Source organism: Parasteatoda tepidariorum, chromosome 3, assembly GCF_043381705.1.
Source record: "Parasteatoda tepidariorum isolate YZ-2023 chromosome 3, CAS_Ptep_4.0, whole genome shotgun sequence".
NCBI classification, from domain to species: Eukaryota; Metazoa; Arthropoda; class Arachnida; order Araneae; family Theridiidae; genus Parasteatoda; species Parasteatoda tepidariorum.
In genome coordinates this window covers 44,706,309-44,724,957 of record NC_092206.1, presented here as the reverse complement: position 1 = coordinate 44,724,957, position 18,649 = coordinate 44,706,309, and the positions used below count along the sequence as shown (strand labels likewise).

At 29.2% G+C, this 18,649-nt stretch overlaps 1 long non-coding RNA gene across 1 annotated transcript in view; it reads left to right on the top strand.

Annotated features, from left to right (window-relative positions):
- Window positions 1–17,380, top strand: part of LOC122271076 (uncharacterized) — a 40,580-nt gene extending 23,200 nt beyond the window's left edge. Inside the window, exons 2-3 of the long non-coding RNA XR_006226148.2 lie at window positions 2,005–2,033; window positions 14,571–17,380. This is a non-coding gene — a long non-coding RNA (uncharacterized lncRNA). The remainder of the gene's footprint in view (window positions 1–2,004; window positions 2,034–14,570) is intronic.
- Window positions 17,381–18,649: the final 1,269 nt, after the last annotated feature.

Genomic DNA, 18,649 nt, shown 5'->3' with positions numbered 1-18,649 from the left:
AAATAAATTCGTGAAAAAAAGCGCTTTCGACAAAATACTAAAATAGAGATCTATCGACAAAGTCTACTCACTTCTGCCTAGCTTAATAGTATGACATTGCCGCAGCTGATAGGGTGAGTTTCGGAAGAGATCAGTGAGAATGCTCTCTCTGGTTATTTCAGTTTCCGTTTTTAAAAGCGCTATATGTTGAGCCACCTCAGCTGATTTGGCATGTGACATTTTTAGCGGCAATCATTGGTCGATTTTTCAGCGTTGCCATTCGGGGAGTTGAAATGAGGCTTTTTTTGTCGCCGTGTAAGAGATCTTTAATAATATATATAGAGATCTTTAATAATAATAAATGCGCAGTGTGAGAAAATTTTTTTGATCGTTAAGTGAGGGTTTTTCTCTTCCACCGAAAACAAAAAGGTTACTTTGGACTTTTTTGCTCAGAGATTAAAATAGTCAAAGCAGTTTCACCTGCAATGAACAGGTGCGTGAAATTGAACTACATATCATGAACTATAATTTGTTTTCCAGACGAAAAAACTCTCTTTCATACATCTTTTAGAACTTCTCACTCCACTGATTTAGCATTATGTTTGCTAGTTCTCTTGTCTTTCCTAAATTTTAATGTGAGTGATTTCAATAACAGCGATCTCTTTCCTCTCATAATTCCACACTCTGCTACAGTTTCCATTAAAAAAGACCCTCAACTTTGTTCTTTATTTGTCATGCCACAAATAATATAGTAGCACATAACAGCAGCATTTAGAGTATGAAATCCATAGTTATCCAAGAGGCAGAATATAGTATACCCAAGTCGTCAAGTTTGCTTCCCTGCCACCCGTGCTTGAGTGCGAAATGCAATACTGTTTATAAAGAGCAAAGACGCTTGTGAAACATCTCCCACCGTTACCCTAACACTGTCAACCTTTCAGCCTTTAAACGGGCTGAAGCAATAGCATTAAAAGTCAGACGCAATAGTCAAAGAGATTTTTGGTCCCGTTATGTCTCGTTTATAACATCTTCGACTTCTCCCAGACAAGTTTGGTCGAGTGTCAAAGGAGCTAACGACATATACCATGAATTTCACCTTCCGGTAGAGAAAAAAATTTACCATTTACTCTTCACCTGTTGATGTCTGAAATATGCTTGGTGAGGCATTTGCTGCTGTCTCTAGTCCAGAGAGTTACAGTTCACCATTTAAGCATCATAAACATAAAAACGGACGGAATAACATCAGCTTTGATACGTGCTGTCTCTACCTCTATGAGAGTTATTTTAATTTTGTAGAATTACAGCGAGTACTTTATTGGTCAAAAAATACAAGCCCCGGTCCTGACGGTATCACGTAGCACGTACTCCGCCTCCTAGATGGGACGTCATTGTCACTGTTCTCGTTCTATTTAAGGAAGCATGGACGAAACAAACATACCCGCCTGGTTGGCGTGAAGCAAGTGTGATACCCATATTAACCGCTTTCCTGATTATCCCGAATTAACTCGGGTATGTATATATTGCAAACATTTATTATCCCGAGTAAACTCGGGCATAGCAGAATTTGTCAATACGTTTTGTTGTAGCTTTTTACTCGACGAGAAGCAAAATAAAAAATAATGATAATCTGCTGTTAATTTTTGTCTGCTTTTAAGTTTGTTAATTTTTGTTTGGGAGTTTTGCTGTTTATGGAACTGCACACGTGTTTTGTGCAATTGTATATACGATGGTTGATGAATTTACATAGAATAAAGAGTAAACAAATGGCACTCGCTAGCGAAAGTGAAAGTAATGCAGATTATTTTTCAGATAATGAAGATGTGAACATATACAAAGACTAATATTTAATTTTTTTCATTTGCCCGAGATAATTTGGTATGGTAAACTGTTGGTAAATGAAATATTTTTCACACAAAAAAAAATTTAAATTTCAACTTAGAACTTGTGTATTATGTTTTGTTTTAGTTCCTTGTGTTTATTAATAAAATAAAAAAATATGTTGATTTTTTGCATTTTCTTTTTCAGCAAATTGGTTAGGGAAAGATCAAAACCAGGTAAGGACCCTAAATATCCTGCTAACTATCGTCCTATAGAACTAACCTAACGTCCTGAGCTTGTACTTGAATCTAGTATGTTGATTACATCACATGATCTTTCAAAATCTGCTAGATACGTAGGTTGTGGTATCATCATCGCTGATGGTACTTATAGTTACAAAATCCGAGATATTTGACTCGCCTTCACCGCTGAAGTTGTTGCCATCCTATTGATATAGCAGCAGATATTTTTGTGCTTCACACGAAAGTCTTACAAAGACATTCTGAAGTAACAAAATAAGTAGCAGTAGTATGAGCATTTTGAACCTGTTTAAAATTTTTTAGCTACACTCATCCAATTTTATGCTTCATTAATCATTTGTTAATCACCCTTCCCAAAAAAGATTTGTCATTTTATTTAGTTTACCGAGTCACGTCTATGTATTTCAGATGTAAAACTGTCGTCTCAGAATCGGCCACTCTAGACTGACCCCTCCATCTCTAGCTCGGAGAACATCTACAATGCGACACTTTTTGTAACGTTTTTCCTACGCTACATCACATTTTAACCATCTCTCCCTGTTTTAACGAGCATCGTCTTACCTTTTTTAGTAGCACTGTTACAAGTATGAAGAATTTGTTAGGTCAAACTCTTTATTCTAACATTTTTGCATTTCTGTGAAATATTGGTATTTTATATTGTATGTAACTTTTATCTGATTTTATTCACTTTTATTTATTACCAATGTTCAGTTTTACCTATTTCATCTATTTTACGTAATTACACTTTTTATCGACCTTTTAAACATACCTGCTTTGCTATTAACCGTTTTATTAAGTATATATATTTTATGAAGATAGAACGGTAGCGTTCCTTTTTTCTTTTGATATGCTTTAAAATTCTGTTTGGCGCAGCTTCTCGTCCTATGTATCTTGTAACATTAAACACAGCATTTAACTCACCCCATATGTAATTGAACATGAATCTCAATTTAGACCTTGTACCCAGAAGTTTGCATTAATTACTTAAGGAGAATTGCTTTTAAATTATGAACATAGAAAAACAAATGTGAGAAAGAAAAAGAGATATTAATTAATATACTTTAGAGACACTATTTACAATTTTTTTATATACATATTTTAATGTGAAAAAAACATTTGCTCCTGTCGCTTCTTGTTACATATTTACATAAAAATTTTGACGTCAGTGACGTCAATGAAAATCATACGTAATATATATATATATNTCAATCATGCATATATATATATTACATATGATTTTCAGCTATAGCTATGCATATGTGTAAAGTTTAAAAAAACTGGCCTATAGTATTGTATGAAAATAATAAATGTTGTAAGAATTGCACATAATTCACGTAAGAAAGATAACATCAAGAAAACAAGAAAACGTGATAACAGCTTTTTATAGCCAACAACCAATTAAATCTCAAAATAACAGGAACCATTTGGGGAATCTTCAGTCTTAAAACAAAACTTAAAATGGCAAGAAATTCCCAAAATCCGGAATTTCGTATTCTCTACATGACTTTTGGCTTGCAAGAAGAATTTTTATCAGTTTCATTTTTCATCTTCTTTGCATTCAGTGATATTCCAAAATAAGCAACGAATTTTAAGATATAAAATGAGATCAAAATATTGTTCTAGTGTCATAGTTTGAATTGTAAGAGAGCTCTGGCAGCATGGGAATTCTTTCCTAAAATTCGGTATAAAAAATGCTTTGTAAATATGGGTTGTGTTTTAAGCAAATACGACAGAAAAACCAAACGGATCTTCCAATTTTGTTTACGCGGAAAGTGATATTTTTTTATCAACATTTCTTTGTTTTTATTGCTTTTTTTTATGAATTTTAAATGTACTTTTAAAGCAAGAGATGCAAGTCAGAAATTTTTTAAGAAATGTTATATAAACTATTATTTTTCTAAGCAAAAAAACTTTATCAAAAGCTAAACCCTTACAAAACAAATAAAGTTATCATAATTATTTATTTATTTAAAATATTTATAGTTTGTGAAACAAAAATATTTATTACGGAATATCGTAGGCTATAAACTTAAAGATAATTATAAAATATTTTATACAACTTACCATTATACTTTAGTTCCTAGTTGAACGCCAACACATTTTTTTCTAATTTAACTAATGCCAATAGGTAAACAATACAAATTGACTATCTAAGTAGTATACTTTTTTGTTACTTTAATTAGGACCTATATTTATTATTTTCCTTCCTATGGTTTCGTATCGGGAGAGTAAAAAAAATTTAGTTATTTCATAAGATTTTCATAGGAAAAGTTTCATTGAATCACTTTTTAGTTAAGGTTTAGTTTAGTTATTTATAGTATAAATGTAATTTTTTTCCTGTTTTATATTGCAATACTTATTAATTACCTAAATGTCATGTTGTTGTATTATTCTTTTTTCACTTTAGAACCATAAGAACCTACATACAATATTTTTCTTTTTATGGTTTTGAACGAAGGGAGTAATAAAATTTTAGCTATAACATTTGAAATTCCATAGCTAAATCTTTAATTGAATCAGTTTTTGTTTCAGTATTTTTTTCAAATTGTCCTCTAACTGTAACAGAAAGTAATAATTTCTGAGTTTCTCCTTTTTTTTAATCTGAACTACGAATGCTTTAAGATAAGGGCTTTACATCGAAGTGACATTTTTTGATTTATTGTGGTTGGTAAAACTAATTGATCTATTAAGCTCCAGAGATAACCATGCATTTTATACAATAAACATTTCTTTAATAATTCTTTCATTTCTTCAATTTCCTTCATTTCTTCAATTTCTTTCATTTCTTCAATTTCTTTCATTTTTTCAAAGCAATAAACTTTAGATTACTTAATTAAAACGTCATTATCCTAAACGTTCAGTTTAAAGCAATTATCACGTTACCAAAATACCTCGATATTAAGAAGGAAAATAATTATTCGTTTTTCACCTTCAATATATAACAAATTTTTATGGTCATTACTTCGAGAGATTATCGTAGTTTTCATGAATTAAAATTAAGCAACATATTTATAAATTAATTTCAACTCAATAACTATGATATAATCCTATTTCGAACATACGCCTTTTAGAAAACAAAATAAATTCTTAATTTTTGAAAACTTGCAGCATCATCAAACCCAATACCAATTTTGACTTTCATCATATACTCTTGCCAGTACAAAACAGATTAAATTAAATTCAATTACTTTCATCATGAAGTATAATTGTACTTAAATCTTGTGCCTTTTTAAGAAACATTTAAAATGAAATCAATTTCAAGTATTTGTAACTTTAGAATTATTTAAAAATGCTGAATTTTATTAGAAAAGTTACCATCAGAAAGAGGCTTGGTAATTAATTCTCAAATAGAGCTCTAAGCACGCACCCTTCCCAAAGCTCCAGGAATAAAAGTGTTTTCCATTCTCTCTCAAAGACGATTGGTTTCGTTCAGATACATTACTAGTGAGTATTGCTGAAATTCAATCCCTTAAGATTGCTCTGTGATTGGCGAAAATGTTGCATTAGATTGAGGAATAGTTGATAGTCTTCTATAGGCAATTATTTATTGATCCTCTTGATAAGCTTTAGTAATTCCATTTCGCTGGAATCGAGATAAATGGTTAATGTTTCAATTTTATCTCCATTTTGTGGAAGGTATTTAAGGTTTATCTAGGAATTGGCTATGCATCTCAAAAATAATTTTGAAAGTTTGATTTGTTGAAAAATGTAACTTTATAATTAAAAAGGAAAAAATTGCTTTGGTTTTAATTTATATTTAAAAAAATATGTATTTTCAAAATATTTTGTACTGTTATTATAATAAGATCATTTTAAGCTCTTGAAAAAAAGAGAGAATAATAAACTGAAAATTTTTTTTATGTGAAATTGTTGTAAATATTATTTTTTTTAAATAAAATCCTTAAAAGGATGTTTTAAGATAAGCAAAGTATTATACATTACTTCTTTTTTACTTGTTTTACCCTAACTTATCATTTCATAGATAAGAGTACTTTTGTTTCAGCAAACTATCTCAAGGACTACTGAACACTGTCTTAAAAAAGTTAAGAAACTTTAATTTACTGTAATTAACTTTAATTTATATTATTTATTTAGTTAGTTTAATTTATATTCGGCTCTAAGCCGATGACTAATCAATGTTCCAACTCATAGCCTTGTAATTTTTGTACCGAAGACACAAGAAGATGAAAGGAATTCTGGATTAAGCATTAAAAAAATCATTCTTCCTAGAAGAATTCGTGAAATGTCTAACCTGTATTTGCGTAACCTGGAGAAGAAAGACCCGAAAATCTCCCCCTACCATCTTGATGGCAATGGTTGATTCCAACCCAGAGCCTGTCTATCAATCTGGTCAAAACAAGTCGGAAGCAAACTTTGAATCGAGCTGCTATCGCCATGGTTTTAACCTCATTAAGACGTAAGTTCTTTATTTCTCACAAGCATACATACTTAAACATCTTATTTTAACAAAGTTGTCTGAATTTAAGACTGGTTGCTTCTGCTTTAACCCAGCTGTTTCAATATTGTCTAAGTCACCACGTTAAAACTTTGCTATAGTGATTTTAACATAGTTTTGGGTTTCAACCTAGTTTTAGGTGCGGTATAGCCAAACCATGTCTCATGCGCCAACTGAACATCACACGCTTTATTCCGTTTTTTGATAGAGTTCAAAATTTTACGTTATTTATGTGTCGTAATTTATTTTTACTTTTTACATTCTGATTTATAACAATTCTAATAATTTTACGCTGAATTTCCCAGTTGGACCTTGTGACATTAAACCCTACATGCAATTCAATTTTAATAAACTGCCATTTAATTAAAGTTATTTCCTTTTTCTTTTAAATAATAATTGAAATATTTCAAATAATATTTAAAAGTAAATGCCAACTTTGATCATAATTAGCTAATAAACAAATTTAAATGATTAAAAAAACTTCTTTTTTTTAACAAGTGTTTATATCTTTGAAAATTTTTGAATGCGCTTTTCCGTTTGCATAAACGTTAAATTTTACTCAGAAATACCATAAGAGCTGAACATATTTCTTATTGAGGCTAAAATGGGTTTTTTTCTAATTGAGCTTTAGTGCTGACAAGGGTTTAATTTCAATCATGCATTTTATATTTCTTTAAGCACATATTCCAACACAAAGTAGCAGAATTCTCTCTTTTCTTGCGAAAATAAAAATTCTTAACAATGTTTCTGATTGTTAAAAATTCGTACATTTTTGAAACTGAAGATGATTTCTTAGATAGTCTAACAAAAAGTAAGGATCAGACTACAAAAAAAATAATTTTAGTTTTCATAAATCTAATCAAAAATCATTATTACTCAATGTTTTTTAATTATTTTTATGATGGATATCCATTTTAATTGCCAATCAACTTTAAAAATATATTCTAGAAAATAATATAAATACTATTGAGAAGGACAACTCAATTTCTTTCTGTTTGATTTTTTTAAGGAATAAGTTTAACCAAATATTTCTACAAGGAAAATAAAAAAAACAATTTTTCCAAGGATCCAGAGTCAGATTCATTTAGCTAAGAAATAAAAATGTGAAATTCTCTTCGTGAAATCTCAATGTGTCGAGATTTTCTTGATATAAATTGAAAATTAAAAAGAACGCAAATCCCTCTCTCTTGTTACTTAAAACTTGACCAGAAACACAACTTTGCACTTAATAACAACTCGAAGTTTACTTTTGAGGAAGTTTTAATCATTCTTGCGTTACATTCTTGAAACTGTTAAAAACGTAAAGATATTGTCTCGAGTTTCATTTTAAGTCAAATGAGTACAGAGAATTATATAAGTATTTTTTATTTTTTATTTCAGTCCACCAAAGTTTATCACTTTTACTTGTGCATAGAAAAAATCAATTACGTCTGCTTATATTTTTAGTGCGTTTATATTTGTGTTTTAAACTATTATTTTTTTAAAAATTTCGAAAAAGGTTTTTATTTCATAATTTATTGCGAAAAAATAAACATCCATGTTTTGAATTAGTCCATATTTCGGTTAGTTTTAAGACTTTCCCGTGATAGATATGAATCACTCTTAAGGTCGTTTACTGAAAAAAGGCACTTCCATGAACCCTTTACTACTTTTAAACTAATGTTTAGTTCAGTTATTAATTACAAAAAAGACAAAATTCATAAGGCATAAGAAATACAGCGATCTCCGATTTATGTTTAATGATTTTGCTTTGCGAGTCAAACATTAATCGTCAAATGACTATTATTTAGCTAAAAATTGATTTTTTTTAAACAGCAAGACCTCAAAATTTGGCAATCGGGTCGACTCATACGCTAAGTTATCTTATGTATCTCAGGTGGAATCGAGCGCTAAGTGATCCCATGTATCTCGGATGAACTCGAGCGCTCAGTGATCCTATGTATCTCGGGTGGACTTGAGCACTAAGTGATCTTATGCATCTCGGATTAAAATTCTTCAGGCTCGGTTGACCTAGAAATAAAATTCTTCGGACTCAGACCTCAGTCTCAGGTTTCAAGTAGTATTAAATTCTAAATTTAATCAACTGCGCAAATTGTAATATGTTTTTTACTTTTGCTACATTTTTATTAACTTGCCATAGTCTGCAAAAGAATTTTGAAATAAAAATTTCGAGCTCCTTCAAAATACCTAAAATACTCAAATCTCCTTCTGTACTTAGTGGCTGACAATACATGTTACAATACTTCACTCACTGCTACAATTCTAAATTTATATCTAGAGACATTTGAAGGGCGATCGAAATTTTTCTTACTTCCAAATTGCTAAATTGTAAAAAAATTTGTTAAAATTAACTGAAATTTTTTATTGGGAGCATCATGTTCAATTGCAAATAATTATAAATTTAATGTTCTGAAGTTTTTGAACAAATACGGAGAATTATAAGCTGAAATATCATTTTACTGAAATTTTTCATTACAGAACTGAAGAAAGTAAACAAATTAAAGTACTTCCTGGTTCTGGCACTGCAGGGGGCATTGTACAGTAGAGAAATCCAAATCACTAAATCACAATCAGAGAGAGTTCGATTTGATTAGATATCCAATTTTAAGCACAGGTAATTGAACCCCATCTGAAACCGAGGTCACTGAATAATTTACCCTCCACACGATGTATGTACTGCATAATCATACCCTAAAAATTTTATCACTTTAGAAAAAAGCACAGAGTTTTCGTGATGAGGAACTTTGCTATATGTTTTGGAACTAGAACTTAATTAATTTAAGCAGAGATTCTTGTTTTAATCTCTTCAGTTTTACAGAAATGTTTCATATGAGAGCTCTGATTTCAATCGAAGCAGTGATCGTGGTGATAATGCAAATAAAGATTGGTTTTAAAAGCAAATTTTAACTCTATAATCAATCCACTAATCAAAATTTTAATCCTTTTTACTATAAACAAATTCACAAATATAAAACTAAAGAAAGAATAAAGCTGCAAAATTATAAAAAATTAAAATTAAGGCCATTAAGAAGTTATACACCCTACGTTTTTCGTTTCCGATGCAAAAAGAAAATTATTATTTTTCTTTTCTACTCTATTTAATATATAAAGACGATAAATATTACTGTAAATAAAAAAGAGACAATACGTTAACTGAAAATGTTAGAATGTGATGTTACTATATTTTAATAAAACTAATATCGCTCTCTTAAGTTTTTTGCAGTTTCGAATAATTGAAACTCTTAAATATTTAGAAAAAAAATATTGTCATACAATAAAACAATTTTAAGCACTCGAGATAAAGATATTAAAACGAAGAAATCACTTAAAAAGACGCAAAGAACTGAAAATTATCATTTTTTTTAATAAAAAATAAATAAATAAAACGAAACTTAAGATAAAGTGTTGAACCCTATGTCATTTTCATCACATTCAGCGCTGATATTTCCGCCATCTTTAATTTTTCAACGAATGAAAAAATACGTAACGCAGTGGACCGAGACAAGTAGCTTCTTGATGATGAAGCTCATTTCATTTCCATCTTTTACTCTTTTTTTTTTTTACTATAATCCGATTTCTATTTCATTTGTATGTTCGTAATTTTCTTGTTTTAATAAGTACGATTTTTTAAGCCTTTTTTCACTTTCACTTCGCTTCACGAATTTTTTCATGAAATATTAACCCTAATTGTTACTTGTTTTTTAAGCATATTTTATAAAAAATAAACTGAGAAAAAAATTCCTACTCGAATTAAAATTCTCGAAATCAAGTTTTTTTTGCGAATGTAAGTTTTTTGAAGATAAATTACTTTTTAACGGGCTTTAATTTCTCATTTTTAATTGTAATATCGTCTGCTCTTGAGAGAACAATGATGGAATATAACACAAATTGTATAATCAGTAGTATGTGTTATAAATCTTTTTGCATTGCAAACAAGACAATTTTCTAATGACCTTACGGGAAATTGAGAAAAAAAGGTGAATAACCTTGAAAACAGTTAAAATTTTAAAACTTCAAGCCTATTTTGAATGCAAAATGCATTTATACTTTAAAGAATTAACCAAAGCTGTAAGTATTATTTTGTTTCGCTTATAAGAATCACTGAATAATCAAGATAAATATGGCTGTCAACTGAAAAGTAATATTTTGACAAAAAATAGTGTTTCATTTTGAGAAAATAAAAACGTTGTGACGAGATTAAAAGTTTTTGTAACAATTAGAATTCCAGACTGCGAGGACTTAAGAGAATGCATTAAAAATAAACTATCACTGCATAAAGGATAAAATAAAATTAAACGAAGAAATGAATTTAGAAAGAAGGCATGAAGAATTAAAAATGTAAGAAAAAATATATAAAACTAAAAGAAACAGGAAAATATAAAGATTTTAACCCTATGTCATTTTCATCACATTCAACATTGGTATTACCACTATCTTTAATTTTTCAACGAAATAAAAAATATATATATAAATGCAGTGGACCGAGACAAGTAGCTTCTTAATGATGAAACTCATTTCATTTCCATCTTTTGCTTTTTTTTAAGTCTGATTTCTATTTCATTTCTTTGTTCGTAATTCTCTCATTTTAATGAGCACGATTTTTTAAGTACTTTTTCACTTTCACTCCTTGAAGAGTTTTTTTTAATATTTACTCCTATTGTTATTTGTTTCTAAGCATAAGAAATATTTTATAAAAAAAATGTTAAAAGGAAAAACTATTCACACTCAAATTAAAATGCTCGAAGTAAAGTTTTTTTTTGTGAGCTTAAATTCTCGGAAGATAAATTATTTTTCTTCCTGCATTAATTTCTCATTTTTAATTGTAATATCATCTGTTCTCGAGGGGACAACGTTAGAATGTATTACAAGTTGAATAATCGGGTAGTACAAGTTGTTGTTTTTTGAGTTGAATAAAAGACAATTATCATTTGATCTCGTCAGGAATTTTAGAAAGAAAGGTAAATAGCTAAAAAAAACATTTTGCATTTTTAGCCTACTTCAAATGCAAATTGTATTAATTCTTTAAAGAAGTTGTCAGAAACTTTTTACAAGTTTTACAAGTTACATACAGTATTGCAAGTTTTGGTGGTGGCGCCATGTCCACGGAAAATCAAATACACCCAAGGACTGAAAACACACAGACAGCAATCTCTGTGATCTTGTTATTGCAGGTTCTAAAATCATTAAAATAAATATCTCCGTCATTCAAAATTTCATTTTAAATTTACATTTACAAAAATATAATCTCTTACTAGATGGCTTGTAATTTAGAACTATTAAAAATCCTATCTACAGATATTTTAAAAAAGGAAATCGTAAAATAATGTCAAATGATAAAGCAGATTTTAAAGATACAAGATAAAAATAATGAAATGGAGAAAAAAACAGAGCCACAAAATACTAAAAGATATTTATTTTTAATGGAAAATAAGTAAATAAAATGAAACTTAAAATAAAAAAATAAAGAGTTTAACCTCATGTCATTTTCATCACATTCAGACTTGATATTTCCGCCATCTTTAATTTTTCAACGAATGAAAAAATACATAGCGCAGTGGACCGAGACAAGTAGCTTCTTGATGATGAAACTCATTTCATTTCCATCTTTTCACTTTTTTCTTCACTTCAATTCGATTTCTATTTCATTTCTTTGTTCGTAATTCTCTCATTTTAATGAGTACGATTTTTTAAGCACTTTTTCACTTTCTCTCTTCTTCAAGAATTTTTTCATGCAATATTTACTCCCATTGTTATTTGTTTTTCAAGTGAAATAAATATTTTACAAAAAATAAACTGAGGGAGATAAAAAAAAACATGCATGCACTAATTATAATTCATTGAATCAAATATTTTTTTTTAAGTGTTCTTTTCCGTTTGATAAACAATCTCGTTTTGCACATCAATTTCTCTCCTTGTTTTTAATTGTAATATCATGCGCTCTAGAAAAGATTATGTTAGAATAATCGTTGCAAATTGAATAATCACTGGCACATTTTTTACACAACATAATTTTCTTTGGATCTCCTCTGAAAGTTAGAAAAAAAATAATTTGTTGTTAAAAACTTTTAAAATTTTACAAGGATTTTTTTTAACTTTGAGTTTATTTTATATATAAAATGCATTGAATACTTCAAATAATAGGTAAAAAGATGTAAGCATCTTTTTATTACAGTTTGAAATTCAGTGTTTCTTCAGTCTTATTTAATGGGAATTTATGGATATTCAATAGTCAGTGGGTTTTTTCTTTATGTAAAACCCAAATATTTTTGTGTTAGATATTCATAGTTAAAATACTTTTTGCCACATTATATTCAAGTTTCTAATTTATAATTAGTATATTGCAAACATGGCTAAGAAAAAACGCATCATGATTCTTTCTTTTTAATTTTTTTGTCGCTTTTTTTGTTAAAACATGTTTTTTTCAAACATTTTTATAAAAGAATTTCGCATTAAATTGCAATTTATACCTTAATTCGTAAAATCTTTTTATGCAATATTAATTCTAGATCCTATATTAGTATATGGACAAATCGCTCATGAACTGTAATAGTGGCACAACTCAAAAAACACGAGTTTTGGACTAAGAACAGGCGTAAATATGAAAATACAAATTCTTTTCAGCAGCATGATTGTACAACTCATAATTCAACTTGAAGGTAATATTCATTTAAGCAAAAGAAAGCATTTTTTATGGATTTTCCTTATCAATGAAAATTTTAAACGCACTTATCTCAAAACATCATTTTTTGAGCTGTGCCGCTATTGCAGCCTATGAGCGAAATATTAAAACTGTTGAGTCAAGTATCATTTTTTAATTACTATTAGATAATTATCGGGATATCCTGATTAAACTAGCTTGCAAAACACATATTTATCTGCGAAAGTATTTTAATTATTATCTACATGAACAAATACTTGTGTAAAACTTTTTTAAGAAGCTTGGAAATATGCATTCCACTTCATTACAAATCTTTACGCTATATTAACAGTTAACACAATAAATGAGGTTTATAGCATGAAACTGATCTTTATTTAACATGAAACTTCATTAATTCCGCTTTTTCTCAAACAATGCATTAAATATTTTTTTTCTTACGAAATAAGTAAAGTTAAAAGAAAATTGCTATGGAACTTTGTTGCATCATCTTTAATAACATTTTTACTTCGGAGCCACTTTCAAACTATTACTCTAAACATTATGTTTTTACGTCAATTCCAAAAAAATACATTAAAAATAAAAATAATAAACTAATTGTTGCAGAAATGGTTTTATAATAGATAATTTTCATATCATCTCTCTAAGCATTACCGTCCAAGGTAGTCTTAGTCAGTTTCCACTAGTTAGACCAATTCGATGAAACTGTTCTGCGTAGTCTTGTGCTGCCTACTTCTACTTCCCTTTCCTTCTGGCTTTTTAAATGTTATTATTTTCACCCGGGTCTTATCTCCAAGTATGTTTATGAGACTCGTGGTGTTTTAATTACTTCCACTATACTAGGCTCTCTAAATTGTTGTTTTAAATTACTATAGTTCAAATTACTTTTCTACATATTTTTTATAACGTTGTTGAATGAAGTAAAGCCTAACAAGATTTTTTGGGAAATTATAATAAGACACTAATTTAAGCTGATCTTAACTATATATATATATNTATATATAGTAAATTTTGCCAGTGCCAGTCATGTCTGATGTCATCGAATATTGTCTCCAGAGAGCTTATCTTTTTTTTATTTTTTGTAAGATATATAACAGTTCCCCGAAAACTGAAATGGACTAGTGTTATTTAAACCCTCTCCCAATTTTCTTTATTTCTCTAGTATACAGATTCACCCTATTTCTTAACTCTCCGCCCTCTTTGCATAAGAAATTTTTTTCAACGATTCCTTAAAATTTTTGTTAAAAAATTAAACAAAATTATTTTTTATTTAGACGATTAAAAAACAGAGACTTTTACTTTCGTTGTTTTCAATATGGTGCACTTTTACTAATACCTATTTATTGAAAATTCTTATTGACCAATTCTTATTGTCTTATATTTGACCTTTTCTTCTGTTTAGCTGAGAACATTTCTGTAGCATAGAAAGTAACAGGGAAAAAAGAAAATCCTACAATCAGTGCCTTAATGGCCGACGGCAACAACAGCAATTCTGAAGTAAAGGGATAGCGAGTCGTACCATCTTTTTCATTTTTGTCTTTCACTTTTTCATCTTTTTCATCTGCTCTTCAATTGATAAGAGACAATCTATTCTTTGTATTAAGCACATGAACCTGTATATGCATACAAATCAAATGTATTTATTATTACACATCCAGAATTACTGTAGAATTCGTACCAGCTACCTGAATTTAAAAAATATGAACTGCTAGACTCCTGAAAAACGAATGGTTTAAGAACAATACTACTCTAAGTATTTACTTGTAGTTATATTTTCATATGAAAACTTGAGTGCGCATTACAAAGTATGGCTTATTATAAAAACTTGCCAAGTGGAAGAAGAAAGATCTTTCAAATTAGGAAAATTCATTTCAATTATGCATCGATTGTAGTATGGAGGTAAGGAGTTCAAAACCAACCGTATCCGAGGATACAGTATATGTTTGTGATATACGTCTGTATCGTACTATTGTGCTATCTGTACTATGACTTGGCGAGGACTTACAAAATGAACTTTGTGATGAGCACATAAGTATGAAAATGCAGGTGTAGCAATGAATAAATAAATATCAATAGATACTTCCAGGGTTGCGACGGGATTCGAACTCGTTACTTCCTCACAATATTTTTAGGTTGTTGAGACAGAACCACATTTTATTCACAATTATACCAAAAATTACTACTAAAGCGTTTCTGTAAAAATTACCACACTTTTTTATGCTCCCATAGAGCCAGAAACACGGTAAATTTTAGCAAATTCTAGTATATTTGACCATACTTTTTTCTCAGTGAAATTATTTTAAAAAAATACCAAATTAATGTTGAATTACATTAATAAGTAAAAAAATTACCGAATTTTTTTAAGTGAAGTTTGAATTATGAATAAAAAAATGTCTATTCAAATTTCCAAATGAAAAAAAAAAATTGCAGAGAAGCAACCAAAGTGAAGCTATTTTACAGTATTCTCACCATAAAATTGGTTGGTAATTTGTTTCCTCAAAAAATAGCAGACTTAATAACTGCTTTGTATTGGCTCTTGAAGGAATATAAAATAATTATTTTGAAGTGTACTCTATTTAAAAAAAATTCTTCTTCAAATGAATTTTTACATATTCTCTTGAAGAATGCGTAAAAACTCATATAAAGAAGAATTAGAAGTTAGAGAAGTATTAGTAATTTATGTAGTCATAAATTCCAGAGTGAGTCAATATTGCCTACGTAGTTAACCTATATACTCTAGTGTCTGACATACTTTTTAGTATTGTTTCTATAGTAAAATCTCTGACTTTAACTGAACACTGCAGAGTTTTCTAATATTTTTGTGCTGATAATCTCTGCATTCTTTCCTAATTGTCATCAAATATTGAAGCTGCAGAAAATCAATTCATTTAAAAAAGATTTTTATGAAATTATATACAATTATGAGCCGTAATGGTGAAGTGGTTCAGGCAGTGAATCTTCATTGAAAAAGATCGATGTTATGTATCCTCTTATAGCTTCATGTATCATCTGATATTTGTAGTATATGGGGATCAACACATACCAGATTGTTTGTGAAGTAAATGACTAGTGCACAATACCAACCATATTGTCACCTTTATGTCGTTAATGTGAACATTGTGGAGGCTTGACTTCTAAGACCCCTTTTAGGTGGCAACTGGCTGTAGTGCTATTGCTTTACTTTTTAATAAGCAACATATTGATGTTAACCTGTCGACACTTTACATTTTAACGTATCGGCATTTCACATATTGTCGATAACTTAAACGTGTCGACATTTTCTGCTAGAAAGCATTATCAAAAGCATAGTTTATATTGAAGATATTTAAAAAAAAAGTAAGAAAAACATTACCCTGCAGATTTTGAGCTTATTTTCTTGGGAATATTATATTATCAAATACATACAAGATTTTTCATCTCTAATTTTTAAAAAAAGTTGCGAAATTTCAATATTGAAATTTATTTTTTTCTTAAAGTGATATATTTTTTTAATTGCTCTAAATCATTAATCAAATGAAATGAGTTTTTCTCCTAAGCAAAGGTGAAATTATTAATTGTTTTGTTAATTTACCCACATCATTTTACTCTGTAACTTCGCACGCAGGAATTTACTGCTTATATGAAGAAAAAAAAGCATTGACCGTATAACCCAACCTAGTATGTAAGAGCTTTATGATCAAAATTGGCATTCAGACATAAGTCTTATAAGCATAAAAAAAATTTTAGAGGTAAAACAGTTTTATAGAACGCTCTCTCTTAACCCCTTGCTGAATAACCAGAATTCTTTGACGTAAAACTATGAAAAATATGTCTTTTATTTTACTTACTTTTACCTAATTTATTAAAAAGGGAGAAAGTGATCTGAGTTTCAGAGTTGCGTCAAATTGTTTAGCCATATTTTCTCACATATTTTTTTACCTATATTATTAAGATTTTGTTTCCTGATCATTTTATTTACACTTTAAATCACAAATAGCTTCATGAATTTGTCCTCTAGTGCATTATAGTCTAAGTAAATTTGGTGCTGCATCGTTGTAAAAAGGGCTTGTTTGTTTTAGTGTTATATTTCTTTCACATAAAAGCTTATACTCTAAAATAAATAACTGCTATAAAATATCCTTCATTCTTACAGTTTCACGAGAATTCTCTTTCAAAAGTTCGTTTAGAATACTGGTCTCAAATTTTTCTTTTGCAAATACTTCCCCTTTTTAGTATTTTGTATTCGGATTAATATCATCGTTATTCTTACACACGCTAATTCGATATACGCAGCAAGATTTTTTTTCCTTTACCTCAGAAACTTTGGATTCCATTCCTCAGTTTAGTATGTGTAAGGCTGTTGTTCGAACCCACATACAGATTAGATTCCAGCAGCCACCCTAAATGCATTTACGCAATAGTTGCTTCAAGTGCAGATTGCCTCAGATCATCCTATTCTACTTTCCGAGTTTCGTAAGACGTTTCAAGCACCTGAGGAACTTGAACAACTTATAGTAGCTTAGAAAATTAGTTTTACTAATTAAGCAGCATCGATCACAAAAGTTGGGCACTCTTTATAGATTATCTAGCACTTTTCCATTGCCCAACTATCTTTTCTTTGCTCCTGAACTAGCAACGTTTAAAGTTGCTGAATTACTTATGTACGCGATGTACCCTTGCTTATTGTTTTATTTTAGATTTAAGTAACTTACTTTAGATTTATTAAGTAATTTATTGTTCACGATTCCTCATGATTTGCACCAAGTTTTAGGTATGTTATAGCCAAGACATAACTCTTGCTCCAAAATTTACATTACTCGCTCACTCACCCTACGATTTGCAAAAATATAATTCCATGATTGCGCCCGCACAATTCAAACGTAAAATGTCTGAAGTTATTTCAAATAGTAGTCTACAGATATCATTCCATGATATGTTATAGCCATTCTTGACTAAAACAGCAAAAAATACCACAATTTAAAATGCTCCGCTATGACTTAGCATCATGAAAATTAAATATTTAAGAATCGTCGTTTGAACACATTTGTTCAAATGTACGATTTTTTTTTAATTCAAAAACATTAGCAAAATTGTCTTTGTTTTTTCTCTTTTTTCCAGACTAATAAAGCTGTTGTTAATGTGTTTATAGACATCATTTCTATGTTAAGTTTTTATTCATAGAAATTTTGCTCCCAAGTTTTCGAAAAAATCTCTATCATTTTTTAAATTTGAAAGAAAAACTTTTCTAACAGTTCATGGTCAAAGTATTTATATTTTAATTATTTCAGTCGATATAACCATCACAAATATCGCATTATATTAAATAAAACTATTTATGGATAATGAATTACATATTTTTAAATTGTTTTAAACATTTTGAGACTAAGTTTTCAAGAAAACTGAAAGTATGGAAATGATGCAGTTAGCGACGTTTAAAAGTGCTTATTAGATTGTATAAAACCTGTTTATAACGATAATCTTGTCGGCAGCAATAGCAGCCTC